Raw genomic sequence first — 12,296 nt, forward strand, 5'->3', positions numbered from 1 at the left:
TATAACTCTCGATGTTAGAGTAAAACTTTATAACAATAAGATTCAAATCTCACCATTATTGATCTATAACAGCGAGATCTTCTGACCATTAAATATATCTGTTAAAGTGTTTTAGTGACAATATTTAACGATCAAATAATTTTATTGTTATAAACATATTTTTAATGGTGACATTGAGATGTCACCGTATGTCTTTAACGACGAGATGTGTGTAAGGACAAGTCATTCAAGGCCCAGTCCAACTCACTGTTATTGATAAAGTAATAACGGTGAGATTCATGACCATAGTAGAGTAATAATGACATGATATTTATGTCGCTGCTATTACCTATCAGTTAGCGGAGATAAAACTATCATTGTTATTGCTTTATCAATAGCAGAGAGATTTTTTTTATCGTAGTTAGAGAGTTGTCGCTATTAACTCTTATCCTTGTAGTGGTATCAACTAAGGGTGGCAATCAGGTGGGGTTGGCGGGTCGACGGGTCAACATACCTCAACACAAACCCAACCCAAACGGGTCGACTGTGGCAAACATGAACCCGACCCATTTATTAAACGGGTAACTCGACACTACACGATTAACCCGTTTGATAAACGAGTCCGGTCGACACGACCCGATTACACGACACGATGGATAACCGACTCGAGTAACCCGAATAACCTGTCTAACCCGAATAACACAATTAGAATTTAGAAACCCAAAAAAGAAATACATATTATACTTTTTTGCTTGATCAAGGCAGAGGGGCACTCGACGGTGGGGGAGGAAGGTTGGCAGACGGTGAAGGTGGCGAGTTGTAAAGCTAAAATGAACCAAAATCGCTGATGCCCTACCCAAGATAACAAGTTCCCCGTCTTTAGGCTCGACAGAGCAGCCCGCTGAAGACTTTGGCTAGGCTGGAGGGGGAGAACCAACAAGGAACCCACAGGTGTAGGAGCCCGCTGAGGCTTTTGGCCGAGCTCGATCAGATCGACGACCCCTGACCACCACGAACGATGTGAAGGAAGAAGACCCAGGGGGGGCCAAGGTGTTGGTAAAAATGATAGCGGCTCTGGAAGCCATGGAAGGAGGACCCTCCGGTGGGTGAAGAGACTGAGGGAGGTCCAACGTCTTTGATGAAGGGTAGCGCCAAACCTAAGGTGGTTATATTGATGGAGGAGGGCGGTGAAACCAGGGTTGTTTCCCTGATAGACGAGGCAACAGAGACGAAGTATCCGGCGTCACCGATGGAAGGTTAAGGGGAGCATCTGGAAGGCCATCATGTGTTGTCAGGTGGCACCAAACAAAGAAGGCATATATACCAATTGACAAGTTAAGTCCGGTAAGGTCTGATAATCAATGCTAATCAATCCAAATATGAATCTGTGCAGGATCTGTATGTGATTGACATTGACCCTGATATATACATCAGATTAGCTGTTTAAGCTATTTGGATCTAGATCATACAGTATTAGCTTTTCTCACTTCAGTCTAAATCCAACTCCAAATCCAATTGGCAGCTTCCTTTCTTTAAAAAAAAAAAAAAGTCCAAATAAGATCCACAAAACCAAAAGTAAAGCATATATGACAGCAAGTTAAGAATCATATATCTGCAAACATTCTTGCCTCTTTCGGTTCAAAGTGAGACAAAAGCTTTTGCTTTCCAGATAACACAAAAATTAGGCCAACTTTCCAGAGAAACTTAGGCTGAAAGGGGACTTGAAAAGATGCCATGGTTGTTACAATGACCGTTTCATCCTTCTATTTGCTTAAAGTCGTACTGAACAGAACAGCTCAGGCAGGCATTTTATGCTATGCTTGTTGCCTAAGCAATGAGGATTCTCTAATCATTCAAAAAATGTGATTACTTTGGGAGAATATTTCCAGAGACAACATGATCTGTAGGGGAACACTTTACAGCAATGTTGTCAGTATCGGAATAGGACCTGTATCGTTTGGCCAACAATTCAGGTGTATCGGTTCTGAATTAGCCAAAAAAATTATATTAAAATCTTACGTGTCAATCAGAACATGACACATGTTAAAACCATTAAAATAATATTAAAAAATAACTTAAGCTATTTTTTTACATTTATTAAAAAATAGTTATTCAGGTCAGTATCGTATTGATTTTCTGGCGATACGATACGTATCGGCCGATACAGGATAAACACCGATACTGACAACATTGCTTTACAGTATGGGCCTTTTTCTTGTACATATCACTCACCCTGCTCTGGCACCAACCTATAAATGTAGGCATCCTTCTGGTTAGACCCATGTAGACTGCCAAGGTTGCAGGGCTAATAGTGCTTGATATGGCAACACTCAAGGAGAAAGGCAGGAACCTCAAGCAATATTTCAAGGAAGGCTTCAAGAACCTCAAGCAAATGATGAAGCAAGGATGGGTCAAGGTAAAAAAAAATGTTGGACACAACAAATAACTTCATCAGGAGGTCCATGTCTGTCCTTATCATAGAGGGTATGCTTGGCATTATATGAAACTGATCTTCAAAAAATCCAACATCTCTTCTTGTTGGTTATATGCATATTGAAGTTATGTAGCTCCTTGATGATTTTCCTAGGATCATTTTGGAAAAGTACCTTTAGGGCTGGAAATTAATGTGCAAAAGCTTGTGACTTTTGTTGGATTAATTTGCCTAAATAAATATTTTATACTGGTCTTTGTGCTGTAAACTCTACCTGTAAGCCTCAATATTTTGGATGGCTGATATCGATCTATCATCTTTTATGTTTTTTATCCCTTTTTGGAAATTTCTGATAATGCTTGTAAGTGGCCCTTCTCATGATTATGAATATTAGTTGTTTGGTGTGTACTCCAAAGTTTGAATAGGTCTCTCATCAGATCTCATGTGTGGGATCTAGATCTTTGATCTTGCCTATCATCTTTAAGTAGGCCGCAGGAGCAAGATAGCGTTTTTGGAGATTAAAAACCCTAATTTTCTTTTCCTTGTATATTGCTTTCATTGCTTTGCTATTGTTCCTCGGCTTGTTTCCATTAACTTTAATTTATTCTTGTAGCTTCAGTTGAATTTTTCGTCATTGCTTTCATGTTCTTGTATCAAACCTGTAGGTTTTAATTAGGAACGACCTTTCTGATTTGCTACATCAAGTAGACATCAGGCCAACACAACCCGAGGCCATTTAGGGTATGTTTGATGGCTTGTTCAGGGTTGGACAAAATGAACAAAAAGAACGGAACAGAACATTGGTTCTATTCGTTCCATAACAACTGTTCCAAGTCCAACGTTTGTTAAGACTGTACTCAGATGTTATGTTCCAAATGTCCATTGTTTGATGACGATGTGTGGACAACTTGGACAGTCATGGATAATGGGTCAAATTACTTCATTTTGGATCGTATGACCCAATCCGTCTACCATTTTACATGTTTCAAGAAGTTTATTATGTTTTTTTGCCCGAATATGAATCCAATTACTAAATTATGTCTAAAATCATGAATTTTTTTCCTTTTGAAAGTGGAGGTTGCTTCAAAGAAGCAGAGTGGTAACAACTTTGATTTTCAAATATAGCATTACAAAGGAGCAGCATGGTAACAACTTTGATTTTCAAATATAGCATTTACAAATTCAAAAGGCACATACACACGTTCCCAAAATATACATTTCGCATCATTGATGGTGGATGGTATCCAAAGAATCAAAGTAATTGAAACATGATGCAAAATTACACTTGTTGCAACATTCGGTAAAAGGCCATTGGGCAAGAGGCCATTTGGTTGAACCCAGCCTTCATTGTTGCCCATGCAACTTCCTGTAACTAACCCGTGCTGTCTACTTGTCCCTCCCTCTAATGAGAGAGCACCATCAAAGTCCCCCTGAGAGCTATGAAAAATATATACCTTAATGAAGTGAAAAATGACTCAACCATGAGATTTTACTCTTGTAAGAGCCTTTGTCAATAATTTCAGGTAATGTTCAACAACTATTGAGCCCATCAATCATATTACTCATGTATACACAGTTCGCATTACAACCATCATTAACATATATCAGAATGAACGCTACAAGAATGCACAAATTACAGACCAAAATCATCAATCCAAATCAGTCACAATAGCCCCCCTCCCAACATGCATTAACTAAGCCAAATACATACTGCAACATGAAACAAAGTGAAACCCACTTTTCCCTTCAATCTCAACTCCAGAAAACAAATTGGAGACACCAAAAGAAGTTACAAATTTCCCAGAATTTCACTCCTCCAAGAACTCAAATCAGTAAATCCCTGCAACCTCAAAAACACAACCTGAAAGAAACCAGAAATCGTCAATATAACAACTTGATCAGTAGCACCTTGTGATAGTAGCATCCTCAGCAGGTGCAATGGAAACTTGATCAGTAGCACCTTGTGACATTGTAGCATAAGGAACCAAAAATCATCAATATAACAAATTGCATCAAGCTGAAAGAAAAACACAATCAACATGAAACGAAAGAAAAACAAACAACAAAGTGCATGAAAGCAGAGAAGAAGAGGTGCATAGCAACAAAAAACAATGAAATATATGGCTCCTAATCCCAATCCTCTAGCAAAGCCACTCTTATATCCAAGCCTTTGAACTACTTTCAGTGCAGAAGAACAGGACTGTAACGTAATATGTGGCTCCTAATCCCGATCCTCTAGCAAAAGTTCAATGATTGTGAAAGGCATAGGCCAATTATTGATTTTTTCTTTTTTTTTTAAGGATCCTGCACAACAATATCATGCACAAGTAGGGCTGAGAAACAAGCTAAGCTGCTCATTGCCCAACTCATGTTTGGCTTGTAAAGAACTCATTCAAATTCATAAAATAACCTCGGCATGGAAGCTGAACATGAACATCAGGTGTTCGGCTCAGCTCAGTTCATATAATTAACCTCTTTAAATGGTAATATATATATTAGATATATTTTACATCAGATAATATGTTGTAAAACAAATGATCAAAGTATTTGGTTTTGCAAGCTATAGGTTTAAAGATAAGATTTTATTGCTTTCATCTCTCAAACAACATATTTGTTTGAAACCCCATTAATTCTAGCTATGAAACAATTGTAAACAAGCCAGCTCGAGCTCAGCTTGTTTAGCTCTTTATGATCTCAAACTTGGCTCGATTGTAACAAACAACAACCACTGTTGAGCTCCAATGTGCTTGTGGGTTAAAAAAAATAATCTAACCTCCTTCATTTTTTCTTTTTGATAGGCCTGTTGGGGGATTATCTGTGTGGGATTTAAACCCAAGACTCTTCGGTTATGATACTAAGACTTAGCCATCCAACTATCTAATTTGACCCCTAGTCTCTTTCATTTTTTCCTAAGAACCTACTGGTTATTTTGCTTGATCGAATTGGTCGAGGTTGTCATTTGGTTGCAACCAGGGACTCAACAGAGTTAACTCACAAGTTAGGTCAACTTGGAATAACTCAGCTTTCTCTTGCACACACACAGTTCCGCACATTGTCTCTCAATTGGTTTTAGATTACCTATCTCGCTCACAGGCCATTCTAATTCCTAGAGTACAGCACAAGGAAGCCTTTATATACAAGAAAACCAAAAAAGAAGAAAGACAAGCTAAAAAACAGGGCACCCTTTAACAATAATTCCAGGAGCAGTAGGACATGAAGCCAAGGGACAGTGATCCAGTTCAGTCCCCCACCACTTGACGTTCCTATTGCCTATCTGCAAAGCAAAGTACAACAGCATACCCATGAATGCAGTCCCTGCATCAAGTGCAACCGACAACACATAGTTGTAGCGCTGCCACCACCTCTTCCGATACTGGAAAACAAAGAAATTGAATATGGTGCTAGTGATCAACCAGCTACCAATGTTGGTCGGCAATGCCGGTGGCATGCCAGCAAATCTGTAACTTATAACAGGAATGTTAGGGATCCATTTCTTCTCTGGGAATAACTACTTTCAGATAGAGAATTTCATTCTCCAAAACAAACAAAAACAGAAGGGAATTTGTCTCTTTATTGTGTATTGATTTTGTGTGTACCTGCTCAGCAATGTTTCCTTCTCCAGACAGAGAATCTTGGCTCTTGGTGGAAAGCTTGGCGAGCGTAATTGTGTGAATAGTGCCGATGATGGCAATCAAAGGGACTACCGCAAGAGTCACGAACGCGAGCTGCCATACCGTCGTAAACCCGATAACGAACCTGGAGACGAAGATCACCATATGAATGAAATTTCCCAATTGCAAAGCAAAAAACAGAGCACCATAGCTTCAAAAACTTCAAGTTGCATTTTTCTTTTTCGCTCTTTCTTTTCTCATTACACCATAAAAAAAGTGACAAAAGGGCACTGAAGACTATATGAACAGATCGATGCCCATGAATTCCTTCATCTCTCTCCCTTTGTAAACCAGAAAGGAAATAACTCTATCGCAACCGAGAGAGAGAGAGTTTGCTCCCTCTGTGCAAAACCCTAACTCTAATTTCCCAATGGAGAGAAAAGAGACAAAGAGAAAGAGGGAGAAGATTCGCCGGAAAATGAAGGGAACGACGGAAAAGAGATGGACGGGAAAAACGGAAAAACAAATCCTCGCCTCCCCCTCCGCCGGCCGTCCAACACCCTCCTCCTCCTCTAACTACTGTTTTCGCCTCCCCTTCTGCCGATCATTGGTGCGTACTCGAAAATTTCGGGCGAGAGAGGCACGCCCGTCGAGAAATTTTCATTCTCCTCGTTCCTGTAACTTTTGTAACAGGGGGGAGGGTGGAACGAAAAGATCATAGGTATAAGGACGCGGCGGACGCGCGGAATGCCGTTCGCCGCGTCCAACGTTTGTCGGAAATCACCTTTCCCTGTGAGATTTTCGTCTGAATCACGCTGGGAACGGCGCATCAAACATACCCTTAGGGCCTGACACTACAATCCTAACTTATGTCATAAAGATTCGTGGACATGAGGACATGTGGCGCAAGTTTGAAAATTTTTCAGAAAATAGGACATGAGGACACGGATTTTTAATTTTTTTAATCAATAAAAAACTATTTTTTCAATAATTTAATGGTAAAAATACATGTTTTATTGAAAAACATTCAAAAGTATTAAAATATTATTAAAATAATACCGTAAGTGTCGGTGTCCATGTCATCTGGGACATGACCCCAAAAATGGTGTGTCCCTGTGACATAGGTCCTAACCCAAACCTAGGCCCATCAAGAGCACAAACAGTGTTCAGGTTAGGCTCAGGCATTATCAGAATGAGTTCTGGGTGTGTCTGGTTAGTCCCTTTTAAGTCCAACTAATAAACAGGCAAGGCGCTAGGCTCCATTAAGATGTCATTTTGGCCATAGGGTCCAAAACCTTTTTTTTTGAATTTATAACCTGAAAAAACCGCACCCGGTACAAAGACCTGGTCGCGCTGGCTCAGCCGGTTACACCTACGGTCGTCATGCTGGCAGCATAAAACTCCGAGGCTAGGACCCCTGCCCCCGAGGTAGGGTCCAAAACTTACCAGGTTTCAGGCTGCACAAGGCATGTTTCAACCAGGCATAAACAACAGCAGCTGAGTGAAGAAAAGATTGCAATTGCTTGTATTTCCATCGTATGTTATGCCACACATTTATACTCTTTGGAGTATAGATTTTCTTGATATACGTAACTGCAGATATTTATGATAGCATACAACTTGCAGGGAGACAAGTTTAGTTTGCTAGTCCTCTATCCTTAGCATAAGCTGACTGTTTTGGTTTGGTTCTTGTGGCACCATTCCACTTGAATTGGCCTTATCTGGCTGCTATAGTTCACTTTGATTATCATTATCTCTAACAAACTCAAACACAGCTCAAGCTTAGACTTAATCATCAGGAGGTAAAGAAAACATATATTTGATATGTAGTAATCGAAACATACCTTTCTCTGAAACGGAAGCGTGAGAGGATCGTTTATACTTGCTTTTGCTCAACGGATGCGTGCTCTCACTTGGAGAGAATGATGATTCCACGAGTCCAAATGCTAATCACGTTGATTCACCACGAAATCGTACTCTCTTCTTCTTCTTACTGTTTCTTTTCTCTTTGCACAAATCTCTCTACTGAGATTTCTCTCTCTCAAAGACACTGTAACCCACTGTGTACCAACGTACACAATGCCTTCTCTTTCCCTTAAGCACACTCCAAAGAAAAAAAAAACGAAAACCTTTTTTGTGTCTTCACTGTTTTCGCCCAAATGAGAGAGCCTCAGTAAATGGGGAGTGGGTGGTTTCCAAAACCGTTCGTCCCCTCCTCAAATGGTGGGCCGGGTCCGGATCTCGCCCATCATAGGCGGACCCGGTACCCAACCCAACATTCTCCCACTCGCACATGATGGGAAGAGATCTTAGAAGAAGGAACATCAAATGTGCTCATATGGTGAATAACATCGTGTATTCATACTGGCAAATGGACCGTGCAACCCATGAGCTTAGGGAGAGGAGGCATATTATGTACCGGTTAGTGTAACATAATAGCCTAAACCTGCAAACAATAAGATAACACAAAGTATACCTGCACAAGCCAAGTAAGAAGCTCACTGTGTCCTAGATCAAATACATTTTTCATATTCTAGCATACTGAATCCCTCTGCACATATTATAGTGCTAAGCTATGCTAGACAAGGCCTTTCATTATGCCACATGTTTCATCATAAACCCAAAACATCCCCAGGATGCGAAAAAAATAAGCTAGCCTTTAACATGTGCATAATCTGAAAATGTCAAATGATCTTCCTTCCCAACTCTTATTCTTTGAATCAAGATAAGTTGCTTTCCCAGACATGTTCTTTTAGACCGAATCATACATGGCCTTAAGCAACATGCTAAAGTAGCAACACTCATCTTTCTCCTTAAAATAAGGTTAAAAGTCAATAAGGACATCAAAATATATATATCTATATCTATATATATATTAAGGACTCACACAATGAAGAAGCAGGGACCATTCTTCATTTCCTTTTGTGGTCGACTTATAGTCATGGTGTGACATACGTGGTATGACTCATGTATTACGGCAAGACTTTCTCACTCCAGTGAGTGTATGCATACACCATAAATTCTTTGCCGTACAAATATTTTTTTTAGTTCAGTTCCTCCCCGAGAAACTAACTTGAGTCCTTCAGGATGCACATTCCCATGCAATGTCTATCCAAGTCCTCAGATCTGGTCAACCAGGTTACCCTTGATATTTAGATATCAAGGTCGGTCTCTTCATATAGTTAAATATACACAAGACCTCATCCTAACCCGGTTAGGGCGATGCATCCCATATACGTATATATGGCGGATATCATAACTCATTGTACTCCCACTCTTTTGAGTTATAATCACATGATATCCCCAAAATCCGACATGCTTCTTAATTCAGCAATCCTGGATTTTGTTACATCTCATCTCAGCCCGCCCACAAGCAGCGTCTGAGGCGATAAATCCGTGTGAGAAGATTTATCTCAAACCTGGTAGCATACTCATATAGATGTGCAACATACTATACAATGATCATAGAAAGAAAATATGAATAACATTAGCATATCAAATCTTACAAATACCCATAGATTTTACATGTTTAACATAAGAATCCCTATAGATAGGCTTAGTAAAGGGATCTGCCACCATATCTTGGGTATTAACATATGCCAAGGCAACCTTGCCTTTAGATACAATATCGCGCATATACTTGCATCTCGTATCAATATGTTTGGTTCTATTGTGAAACTTGGGATCCTTAGCAAACGCAATTGCCGCTTGATTATTACAGAATAAAGTCACTGGCAGTTTTGCTTCAGAAGAGAGTCCCAAATGTTTGATGAATCTCCTTAACCAAACACATTCTTGCACTGCGAACGATCCTGCAACAAATTCAGCTTCCATTGTGGACAAGGCTACACACGTCTGCTTCTTGCTACACCAAGATATAGCTCCATTGTTCATCAAGAACACATAGCCAGACGTAGACTTACGCTCATCAGGGTCCCCACCCCAATCTGCGTCAGTATAGCCTACCACACGCATGTTACCACCATGGTAACAAAGAACTGAATCTGATGTGCCTTTAAGATATCTCATAATCCTCTTGACAGCCTTCCAATGGTCTCGTCCTGGATTAACTTGATATCTACTCACCAACCCTACTGCATAACATATGTCAGGTCGGGTGCACATCATAAGGTACATAAGGCTGCCTACTGCACTGGAGTAAGGGACTTTGGACATAGCTTCTATTTCTTTAGATTCCTTTGGACACATCTTAAGACTTAAATCATTTCCTTTTGCAACAGGAGTATCTATGGGTTTACAATCTTGCATATGAAATCGTTCTAAGACCTTCTTTATATATGATTCTTGTGAAAGAGAAAGAAGTCTTTTTGAACGATCTCTTTTTATCTCTATGCCCAGCATAAAGCATGCTTCACCCATGTCTTTCATTTCAAAATGAATAGACAACCATTCTTTAATGGTTTTTAGAAACTCCAAATGATTACTAGCCAATAAAATATCATCCACATATAGAGTTAGAATCACAAATTTTGGATCTTGACGCTTAAGATAAACACAGTGGTCCTCATCAATCATAGCAAAGTCATTGCTCATGATGGTCTCATGAAACCTTAAATACCACTGTCTGGATGACTGCTTTAATCCATAAATGGATCGTTTGAGCTTGCACACTTTGCGCTCAAAACCAGCAGTAACAAACCCCTCAGGTTGTACCATATATATTTCTTCATCCAGTTTTCCATTAAGGAATGCAGTTTTAACGTCCATCTGATGTAATTCTAAATCCATATGTGACACTATGGCTAACAAAAGGCAAATAGAGGTCAATTTGACCACAGGTGAGAATGTTTCATCATAGTCTATCTCTGCCATCTGTGTGTATCCTTTAGCAACCAAACGAGCTTTATATCGCTCGATAGATCCATCAACATTTCTTTTAATATTGAGAACCCATTTGCTCCCAATAGGTTTTCTTCCTTTTGGAAGATTAACAAGATCCCAGACCTCGTTGGATGCCATGGATTTTATTTCCTCTTCCATTGCCTTGTGCCATTCATTCCTTTTAGGACAAGATAGAGCATCTCTAACACTCTTAGGTATATTATCATCTTGGGGCAAAACCACAAAGGCTTCCCCTTCGATTTGGAATCTTCGACGAGGAATTCTCTTCCTCAGACTCTTTCGAGTTGTCAGATCTTCATCAAAATCAATATTCACTTGAGTGTTACTCCCACTATCCAATAGTGGTATAAACACAACCTCTTGTGTCTCTAAAACATGATGATCAATCTCTTTAGATTGATCTTTATCATCCAATTCATAGAACTGGAAGTGACGCTCTATCTCTCCCCTTTTAAGAAATTCACTTTCAATAAATGTGGCATCTCTAGAATCTATTTCAGAAATACTCCCATCAGTATTCTCTCCTAAGAATACATATTCTTTTGAATGTTCACAGTATCTTATAAAGATACACTTCTTTCCCCTAGGACCCAATTTTTTATATTGATGGGAAAGATTATGGATATATGCAGCAGACCCCCAGGGCCTGAGATAAGCCAATTCTGGCTTTCTGCCTTTCCACAATTCATAGGGAGTTGAAGAAATAGATTTAGATGGTACACGATTTAATACATGAGCGGCAGTTAATAAGCAATCACCCCAAAAGGAAATAGGTAAATTTGCCTGCGCCATCATGGACCTGACCATCTCTAAGAGGGTCCTATTCCTCCTTTCTGCAACACCATTTTGTTGCGGAGTTCGAGGAGTAGTTAATTGTCTATCTATCCCTTTATCATCACACAATCCCTTGAATTGTTCGGATAGATATTCACGTCCATGATCTGTTCTCAAAGCCTTGATCCTACGATCAAGTTGATTCTCCACCATGTTCATAAAAGATCTAAAGCAATCCAATGCTTCAGATTTATGCGTAATTAAATACACATGGCTAAATCGTGTATAATCATCAATAAAAGTGATGAAATATGAAGCTCCATGCCTCGTTGCCACATTCATTGGCCCACATATATCTGAATGAATTAATTGAAGAGGATAGGTTGCTCTAATTGCCTTTCCAAAAGGTAATCGAGTTGCTTTTCTAGCAAGACAATGCTCACATATAGGCATTTCAATCTTAGCATGAGATCCCAAAAGACCCTCTCGTGCGAGCCTATCCATTCTCTTTTGCCCTATATGTCCAAGCCGAGCATGCCATACAGATACATCCACATCCATATTATTAGCAGTTGAAATAAGTGAGAAACATTCATCATTAACATTCAAATTAATAAGTTCTGTGTCCAACACATAGA

General features: G+C 39.6%; 1 long non-coding RNA gene across 1 annotated transcript; it reads right to left on the minus strand.

The window, feature by feature from the left end:
• Positions 1-3,986: 3,986 nt before the first annotated feature.
• On the minus strand, positions 3,987-6,619 carry LOC149829007 (uncharacterized). Its single transcript, XR_016434099.1, has 2 exons — positions 6,007-6,619; positions 3,987-4,271 (listed from the first exon to the last, which is right to left on the minus strand). It is a non-coding gene; the product is annotated as an uncharacterized LOC149829007 (long non-coding RNA).
• Positions 6,620-12,296: the final 5,677 nt, after the last annotated feature.

Source organism: Nuphar pumila, chromosome 9 (assembly GCF_984573655.1).
Source record: "Nuphar pumila chromosome 9, dmNupPumi1.hap1.1, whole genome shotgun sequence".
Lineage (NCBI taxonomy): Eukaryota > Viridiplantae > Streptophyta > Magnoliopsida > Nymphaeales > Nymphaeaceae > Nuphar > Nuphar pumila.